Below are 7,959 nucleotides of genomic sequence, written 5' to 3'. Positions count from 1 at the left end.
TCCAAAGAATATTCAGGACTGATTTCCTTTTGGATGGACTGGTTGGATCTTCTTGCAGTCCAAAGGACTCTCAAGAGTCTTCTCCAACATCACAGTTCAAAAGCATCAATTCTTCGGTGCTCAGCTTGCTTTGTAGTCCAACTCTTACATCCATACATGACTACTGGGAAAACCATAGCCTTGACTAGATGGACCTTTGTTGGCAAAGCAATGTCTCTGCTTTTTAATATGCTGTCTAGGTTGGTCATAACTTTCCTTCCAAGGAGCAAGGGTCTTTTAATTTCATGGCTGCAGTCACCATCTGCAGTGATTTTGGAGCCCCCCAAAAATAAAGTCTGCCACTGTTTCTACTGTTTCCCTATCTATTTGCCATGAAGTGATGGGGCTGGATGCCATGATCTTAGTTCTCTGAATGTTGAGCTTTAAACCAACTTTTTCACTCTCCTCTTTCACTTTCATCAAGAGGCTCTTTAGTTCTTCTTCACTTTCTGCCATAAGGGTGGACCACAGCCTTGTCTAACTCAGTGAAACTATGAACCATGCCATGTAGGGCCACCCAAGATGGACAGGTCATGGTGGAGCATTCTGACAAAATGTGGTCCATTGGAGAAGGGAATGGCAAACCACTTCAGCGTTCTTGCCTTGAGAACCCCATGAACAGTATCAAAAGGCAAAATGTGTGTAGTCGTATCTATCAATCCTTCCTTCCCTCCATTCGCACCACAGTCCCCAGCCTGATTGTGGGGCTGACCTAGTTCCTCTGCTTTCTGTTTTTTATTAATAGGATTCATGGATACTACAGTTGAAGTATTGTAGGATGCCAAACTGATTAACAAAGAAAATGAGCAGAAGTTCCTATCTGTGCAAAAAGTTTGATACTAAACCATAATATACTCTGCATATCTGGGAAATGAAATCACAGATTTCCAAATACTCAGGATCACAGATTCAATCAAACTTACACATATATTTATCAGGCTAGTTTCCTTTTACTAGACTGAGGGAAATAAGAACTATTTATTCAAATTCTTTCTGTCACACTGACTGATGAACTCTTTCATTCATCCGGCCACTATCTATCTGGTGAGGACTGGATGCAGGTTTGGGTGAGGCCTGGGGCTTGGGGAGAGCAGAGTAGTTTGGAAAATTTACAGTCTGCTGGATACTAGTAATTTAATAAAACCTTGATTTTGAGGTTATCAGAATCTCTTCACATTTTCAAGAATTCCATATTATCTAAGGGATCTCAGGAAACCAAAGATATATATACTGTGGATTCTCCATATTTGCTAAATCTATGTTTTTGGATAAAGCAATCTATAGAGGGTTATTTATCACTCCTTAATTTAGAAAAGACTGTGAGCCAGGTGCTAAAGGTCCCAGGCATGAGTTGAATAAAGGAGGGCTGCACAAGTACAATGGGCTTCCCTGGTAGCTCTGCTGGTAAAGGATCTGCCTGCAATGCAGGAGACCCTGGTTTGACTCCTGGGTCAAGAAGATCTACTCGAGAAGCAATAGGCTACCCACTGCAGTACTCTGGCCTGCAGAATTCCATGGACAGAGGAGCTTGGCAGGCTACAGTCCATGGGGTCGCAAAGAGTCGGACACAACTGAGCACAAGTATAATAAGGAACCCTACAAAACCAGGTGACCCACCAACAGTACATCTGCCCAGGGGAGAAAACTGACTATTATCGCAGGAAGTCACTCTGCCATTCTGAAGCTTTGATGAATGGAGTTGTGTACCAAGCCAAGGCATTAAATCAATAAGACTGGTTCATGGTTTAATAACAGATGAAATTCCTGAAGGTAGAAAGCATCCTCCTGAAAGGTCCCATCCACTTCTGTCCTGTGTCTCTGCTTTCCATCTGGGTTTCATCTGTATTGAGAAGAAGCACGTGCAGTTACCAGGAATCAGTGAAGCTGAGAAAAGCTCCCTATAAGGAGGAGCTGATGATGGCTCATCATGTGATACAATAGAGTTGGGGGTGGGGTGGGAGGTGGGATCATGTTGAGGGTCTGTGTTGGGACTCAACATGACCAAATCTTTTGCAGGCCTGGGTGTGGGAGAGGGGAGTAGTGCTGGGGACAGGGAAGGTAGAGAAGGGAAGATATACAAGTTTGTTCCTCTGCTTTCTGGAATACATGGCTTCTTATCCCTGGAGAAGGACATGGCAACCAGCTTCAGTATTCTTGCCTGGGAAATCCCATAGACAGAGGAGACTGGCAAGCTAGTCCATGGAGTCTCAAAAGAGTTGGCCACAACTGAGTGACCAAGTACGAATGCATGCATGGCTTCCCACTGCTTCTAAATCCAGAAAAGGTTTTTGGGCTGGCTGACTCTTCCTCTCTCCAATAATGAGAGTGAGAAAGAATATCAGTTAGTTTAACTAATCAGGCATTCAACAAATATTTATTGCACATGGGCCATGTATCACCTGTTCCAGGAGCTGTGGTGAACAAGTCAAGGAGCTCACCTTCTGGGTTGGGGTGGGGGATAGACATTCTAAAGAGTGAAAAAAACCAGCATCCTGGTAGCACTGATCTTCCCAGTGCCCTTGACCCAAGTCTTCATCATTTCACTTGTTTGCACTTCCCTGGCCTCTCATCCACTTGCTCTATCTACAGGGAACCACTGTCATAACCACAAGCCACACATTCTTGACTCCTCCTATACTCGGCTCAGTCACGCAGTTTTCACTCTTCTTATTCATCCTCATGGTCTCACTATCTGCCCGGTTCACTCCTATGCCTTGTCTGCAACAGGAGCACCATGAGCAGATTTTAGGATTCAGTCAAACCCCGAGTCCTGAGTCCACTTCCCACATTACACCTTGATGGACTTCCTGGTACCACATACCACCCGCTTGGCCTTTGTTTAGCTACAAGCGCTCAGCTTTTATTTTATTTTATTTTTTTTAAGCGCTCAGCTTTTAAATGCATCCCTCCCAGTGCTGTCTTGTGTAGACACTCTTCTCTGCTGACTATCACAACCAACCAAGAGATAACTCCCGGCAGACTCACCACTCTGGTGACCACCGCACATACTTGTGCTGAGAAAGCATGACACCCACCATCCTTCCCATGTACAGTAGGCTGTGCCCCACTCGCAGGCCCCAGTGGGGGTGATGCCCACTGCCATACCCCAAGGCATCACTCAGCACTATTGGAACTATTTTTCCGGGCCACTGTCTTCTTTAAAAATCAGAGTAACCAGCTCTCTGAGACTTGGGCCTGGACACTCCAAGGAGGGTAGAGGAGAGGAAGCAAAACCCCAGCCCCTGTATTTGGGCATGCACTGACTGGACAGGCTCAGGATTGTGCTTTGAGCCAGAACATTACCAGGTTACCATCTGTGTGCATCCTCTGTTGCTCAGTCATGTCTGACTCTGCGACCCCATGGACTGTAGCCCACCAGGCTCCCCTTCGCATGGAATTTTCCAGGCAAGAATACTGGAGCAAATTGCCTTTTCCTACTCCAGGGGATCTTACTGACTCTGGGATCAAACCTGTGTCTCCTGCATCAGCAGCCACCTGGGAAGCCTATTACCAACTGAGGATATGTCACTATTGACAATGATTGCATATCTTACAAGATATGCAAGAGAATATTACCCCAAGGTAAGAGTAATTGGTTGATGTTGGTTGATGACCAGCTCCCTGTAATGCTTTCTAAGAGATGGTAATAACTGAAAGGCAAAGGGTCCTTGTCTAGCACCCTCCCCCTCTTTGGGGACAGGTATTGGGATGGAGGAGCCTGGTGGGCTGCCGTCTATGGGGTTGCACAGAGTTGGACACGACTGAAGTGACTTAGCAGCAGCAGCAGCATTGAGAATTGTCTTGGCTCTCACTCCTTCCCACTCAATAATATAAGTCACTTACTAGTCTGTAGGAGAGTCTTGAGGTGCAAATACTGTCCTGGAGAACTAAAAACTAAATCAAAAGCATGGCCTCTGGGGTGCTTCTTTCTGTCAAAGAGAATCAGGTCTTCCAGGCACTTTGACGTCCTTGGAGAGATCAAACATAGATTCGTGAAGTAGCAAAAAGAGTTATGTAAAGCAATACTGCAAACAAATGTAAATTAAAGTCGAATGGCTATACATTCTACAGAGATCTGGAACAGAGATTCAATATAGAGATGACGGAAAAGGAAGGCTTGCTGGAAACAGCATCCTCTGAAGATAGTGGGCATCGTACCTCCTGCCCGTCTGTACCACACCAACTGCTAGACAAAAGGAAAACTGGCCAGTGTTTCTAGGGAAAATATCCAAAGTCAGCGTTGAGCTGTCAGACAGTCATTAGCATTCCCCTGACCACAGAAGAGCTCAGATTTGAAGGTCTTGCCTGATCAAACTACTTGCTGTGTAATGAAGTATTGAGCCAGTCCTTGGAACAAAAAACCTGAAGGTCTCCTTGGAACTACACGGCCATTTGGAGTGTGTTCATCTCCTGTTTGTGGGATCAAATCCCCATCGGGCCCATTTTCTTTCTTAAATGTCAACTATTAAAATGGAAGGAAATGACTTTATTTCAGGTAGAATTGACCTTAAATCCATGTTCTTTCTTCCAAACTGGGTAACAACAGTGTTGGCTGTTCTGATGTAATAAATAGTACTTAGGCATTTTGAAATAAGAAATGAATATAATTCTAAAAAAGGTAGTTTAAATAGATCACTTTTTCCTTCCGATTAATTTCTTTTACCCACTTTACATTATATGCATACTTTAAATACATTTATTTTTTATTCAAAGAAATGTCATTTTTTCAATTTGTCTAAAATTTAAAGGCAGACTTTTTCACTATATATTAGGGTAACAAATACATAATCAAATTTCCTAAAGGAAGTCTCTTAGAAATGTGTTCATACTTGTTCCATTATCAAAAATAAATACTAGGTTTATCCAAGGTGCTCTGAATCTATGCAACAGTATGATTCAGGGATCAGAACAACTGGGATGTCACCCTATTCTTAGATTCTCAGGAGTCTGTAATTAATTCTCCACAACTCACTGAGGGTGTATATCTCTAGGATTTGTCTGGACAGCAAAGAGTTTAAGGAACCTTCAGGGTAACTAACATTGATGGAGGAATTCATTTCTTAGCCAGCTAAGTACTTAGTTTCTGAGAGGTTACACCCAAACTCCAAAAGCTTAGTGAAGAATAGAACCTGTGCCTCTAAGGCTGTAATTGTTGGCATGAGTGTAGCCTTGGGCTCCAAGTCCTAGAGGATTAGCACACAGTAGTTCTCCATGTAGACATAATGTTCCTTAAAAACACCCAAAGAAGGGATTTCCCTGGCTGTCCCGTGGCTAAGACGCTGTGCTTCCATTGCAGGAGGCACAGATTTGATTCCTGCATGCCTTGTGGTGGCCAAAAATATAACAAAAATCTAAACAAACAAAAAAATACCCAAGGAAATACTACTTGAAGTGGAAGAACTTAAACCCTTATACAGAAAAAATAAGGAAACTTGGTAGAACCAGCTGTACATCGATTTAGGAAAATTCTAATATTTTTAGGTGTACTAAAATACAACAACAAAAAGAATATGAGAAAAGGGGAAGTTGGGGAGTGATAGCTTCCAAATAATTTTACTTCATTTAATTGTATATCTGGAAACTTGATTGTCTGATCCATTTTCACCATTTCAGGAATATTAAACACAAAACTATTTAATTTTGTCACAGATAATATATGCAAGAGAACATAGAGAAGTGTTTTTTCTCCTCTTGGCGGCTCTCTTCTTACCTTGCTGCCATTGCTTAGTCGTTCAGTCGTGTCCGACTGTTTCGGGGCCCCACGGATTGTAGCCCACCAAGCTCCTCTGTCCATGGGATTCTCTAGGCAAGAATACTGGAGTGGGTTGCCGTTTCCTTCTCCAGGGGATCTTCCTGACCCAGAAATCAGACTTGCATCTCCTGCATTGACGGTGGATTCTTATCTGTTGAGCCTTACTCTGTTAGAAATGCACTCTGCTTCAGAGAACCAAAAATGCAGTGGCTCCAGGTTTTCATCAACAATCACAGTCTTTCCACTTCCATCTTTTCCACGAGTCACTTCTGTCCTTGGTCATTTGGTTTTCTTCCTCGTGGTTGTAGGATGACTGCTGTTTTTGCAGCATCAGGACCACTCACAAGGCAGGAAGGAGGAAGACCAAAGGGGAATAGCAATACTCTTTCTTTCCGGAGGCTTTGTCATTTATTGGAGAACCAAAGTCTGTAGGGATTTTCACTCATGTCTCATTGGTGTCACATCACACCCACAGCTGAAAGAGAATCTAGGAACACTAGAGTGGGTTTTTTTTCTGGGTTTTTTTTTTTTTTAACTTTTTATTTTGTATTGGGGTATAGCCAATATCACAACAATGTTGTGATAGTTTCAGATGCACAGTGAAGGGACTTAGACCTACAGAGACATGTAATTACTCTCTCCCAAACTCCTTTCTCACCCAGTCTGCCACATAACATTGAACAGAGTCCCATATGCTATACCGTAGGTCCTTGTTGGTTACCCATTTTAAATATGGCAGTGTGTATATGTCCATCCCAAACTCCCTAACTATCCCTTTCCCCTTTTCTTTCCCTCACTCCAACCCCAGCAACGATAAGTTCATTCTCTAAGTCTGTGAGTCTTTTTCTGTAGGAAAACTAGAGTTTTTAACCAATGATATTTCTGCTCTAAACAAACAAGCATTTTATTAATTTGGAAGAAGGGGGAAACCCCATCGACCACCAGTGATATTTGCTACAAATCTCTTTCTGAATGTGGAACTCTGGAGCTAATGATCTCTACCTCCTGCTTCCCATCTCCTCAGCTCTTCAGTACCTCTCTCTGCTCATACCCTCCCACAGACTGTGGCTCATAGGCCCTGGCTTACTTTCAATTATCTTCTTTTATCTTTCCAGTATTTCACTGAAAAAAATCTCTCCTCTTTTCCTGCCAACTCTGCCTCCTTTGGTCCATGCCTATTACTTCACTTTTTTCCCCCACTTTTGTTCTAGGTACCTCTAACAAGCTGCTCCGGATCCAAAATTCTTTGGTTAATCAAAACACACCCAGAAATAATTTCATGTGTATCCTCTTCTAAGTGTCTCATTAAACATCAGGCATTAGTCAGATATTTTTGTATTTGTAAAATGAGCATAAGCTGGCCAACAAGGGCGGCGGGGGCGGGGAGCGGGGCAGCACTCAAGTAGGTGTTTGGCTATTGATTGGGGTTATATCCTTGCGCCAAAAGGCAGAGCCTTAGTCACAACCAACCCTGAGTGTACAGCCTCAGACTGGTAGGAGCACGGCAGGGTGGAGACTGGAAAATGTTTGCCTTTGCAGCATCCATAGACATGCTGCAATGCCCTTGCTGAATTATTGATGACATTGTGAAAAGAGAGTATACACATGAAATACTGAATCTACTTTGAGCACATGCTGGGGGTAGGCAGGGGTGGTTGGCTGAAATGCTGAAGTGGGCCATCAGATGCACCCAGATATGTACAGAAAAGAAAATGTAAAGTCGGAAGGTAAGAACCTCATAGCTGCAGACAGCAGCTGGGGTGGTCTGGGAGAATTTCAAACAACTTGCCTCCCAAGAAGCAAACCCATCCATCTCAACTGGACAATTTGGGACCTAAGGATGTGACCAAGACAGACTTCTCTCTTGGGAGAAGCAGCAAAACTGTTCTTTTGCTGTTTTTTGGCAGCAAAACTGACCTTGAATTTAGATAATCTTTCTAATTACACCACTCTAACCAATGTACACTTTCATGAAATGCTACATGCATGATAATTTTCCACACTGCCTACATCTTCTCACGGTAAAGACCTTGCCAATGGATCTGCTGCACCTTTGAAAAATGAGAAGGTGTAATAACTAGAAAAAAAAAAAGAGGATGGTAAAGAGAGAGAGGATTAGAGAGAGAGGCTGGGAGAGCAGGCACCAATATTTTCAAATAAGACCAGTT

General features: G+C 43.1%; 1 long non-coding RNA gene across 1 annotated transcript; it reads right to left on the bottom strand.

Annotated features, from left to right (window-relative positions):
• Window positions 1–560: 560 nt before the first annotated feature.
• Window positions 561–5,807, bottom strand: LOC122438128. Its single transcript, XR_006268452.1, has 3 exons — window positions 5,750–5,807; window positions 3,883–4,007; window positions 561–1,879 (listed from the first exon to the last, which is right to left on the bottom strand). It is a non-coding gene; the product is annotated as an uncharacterized LOC122438128 (long non-coding RNA).
• Between the last annotated feature and the right edge of the window lie 2,152 nt (window positions 5,808–7,959).

This window comes from Cervus canadensis, chromosome 3 (assembly GCF_019320065.1).
Source record: "Cervus canadensis isolate Bull #8, Minnesota chromosome 3, ASM1932006v1, whole genome shotgun sequence".
NCBI lineage: Eukaryota > Metazoa > Chordata > Mammalia > Artiodactyla > Cervidae > Cervus > Cervus canadensis.
The sequence above is the reverse complement of the archived record's forward strand: the minus strand, read 5'-3'. Positions and strand labels throughout refer to the sequence as shown.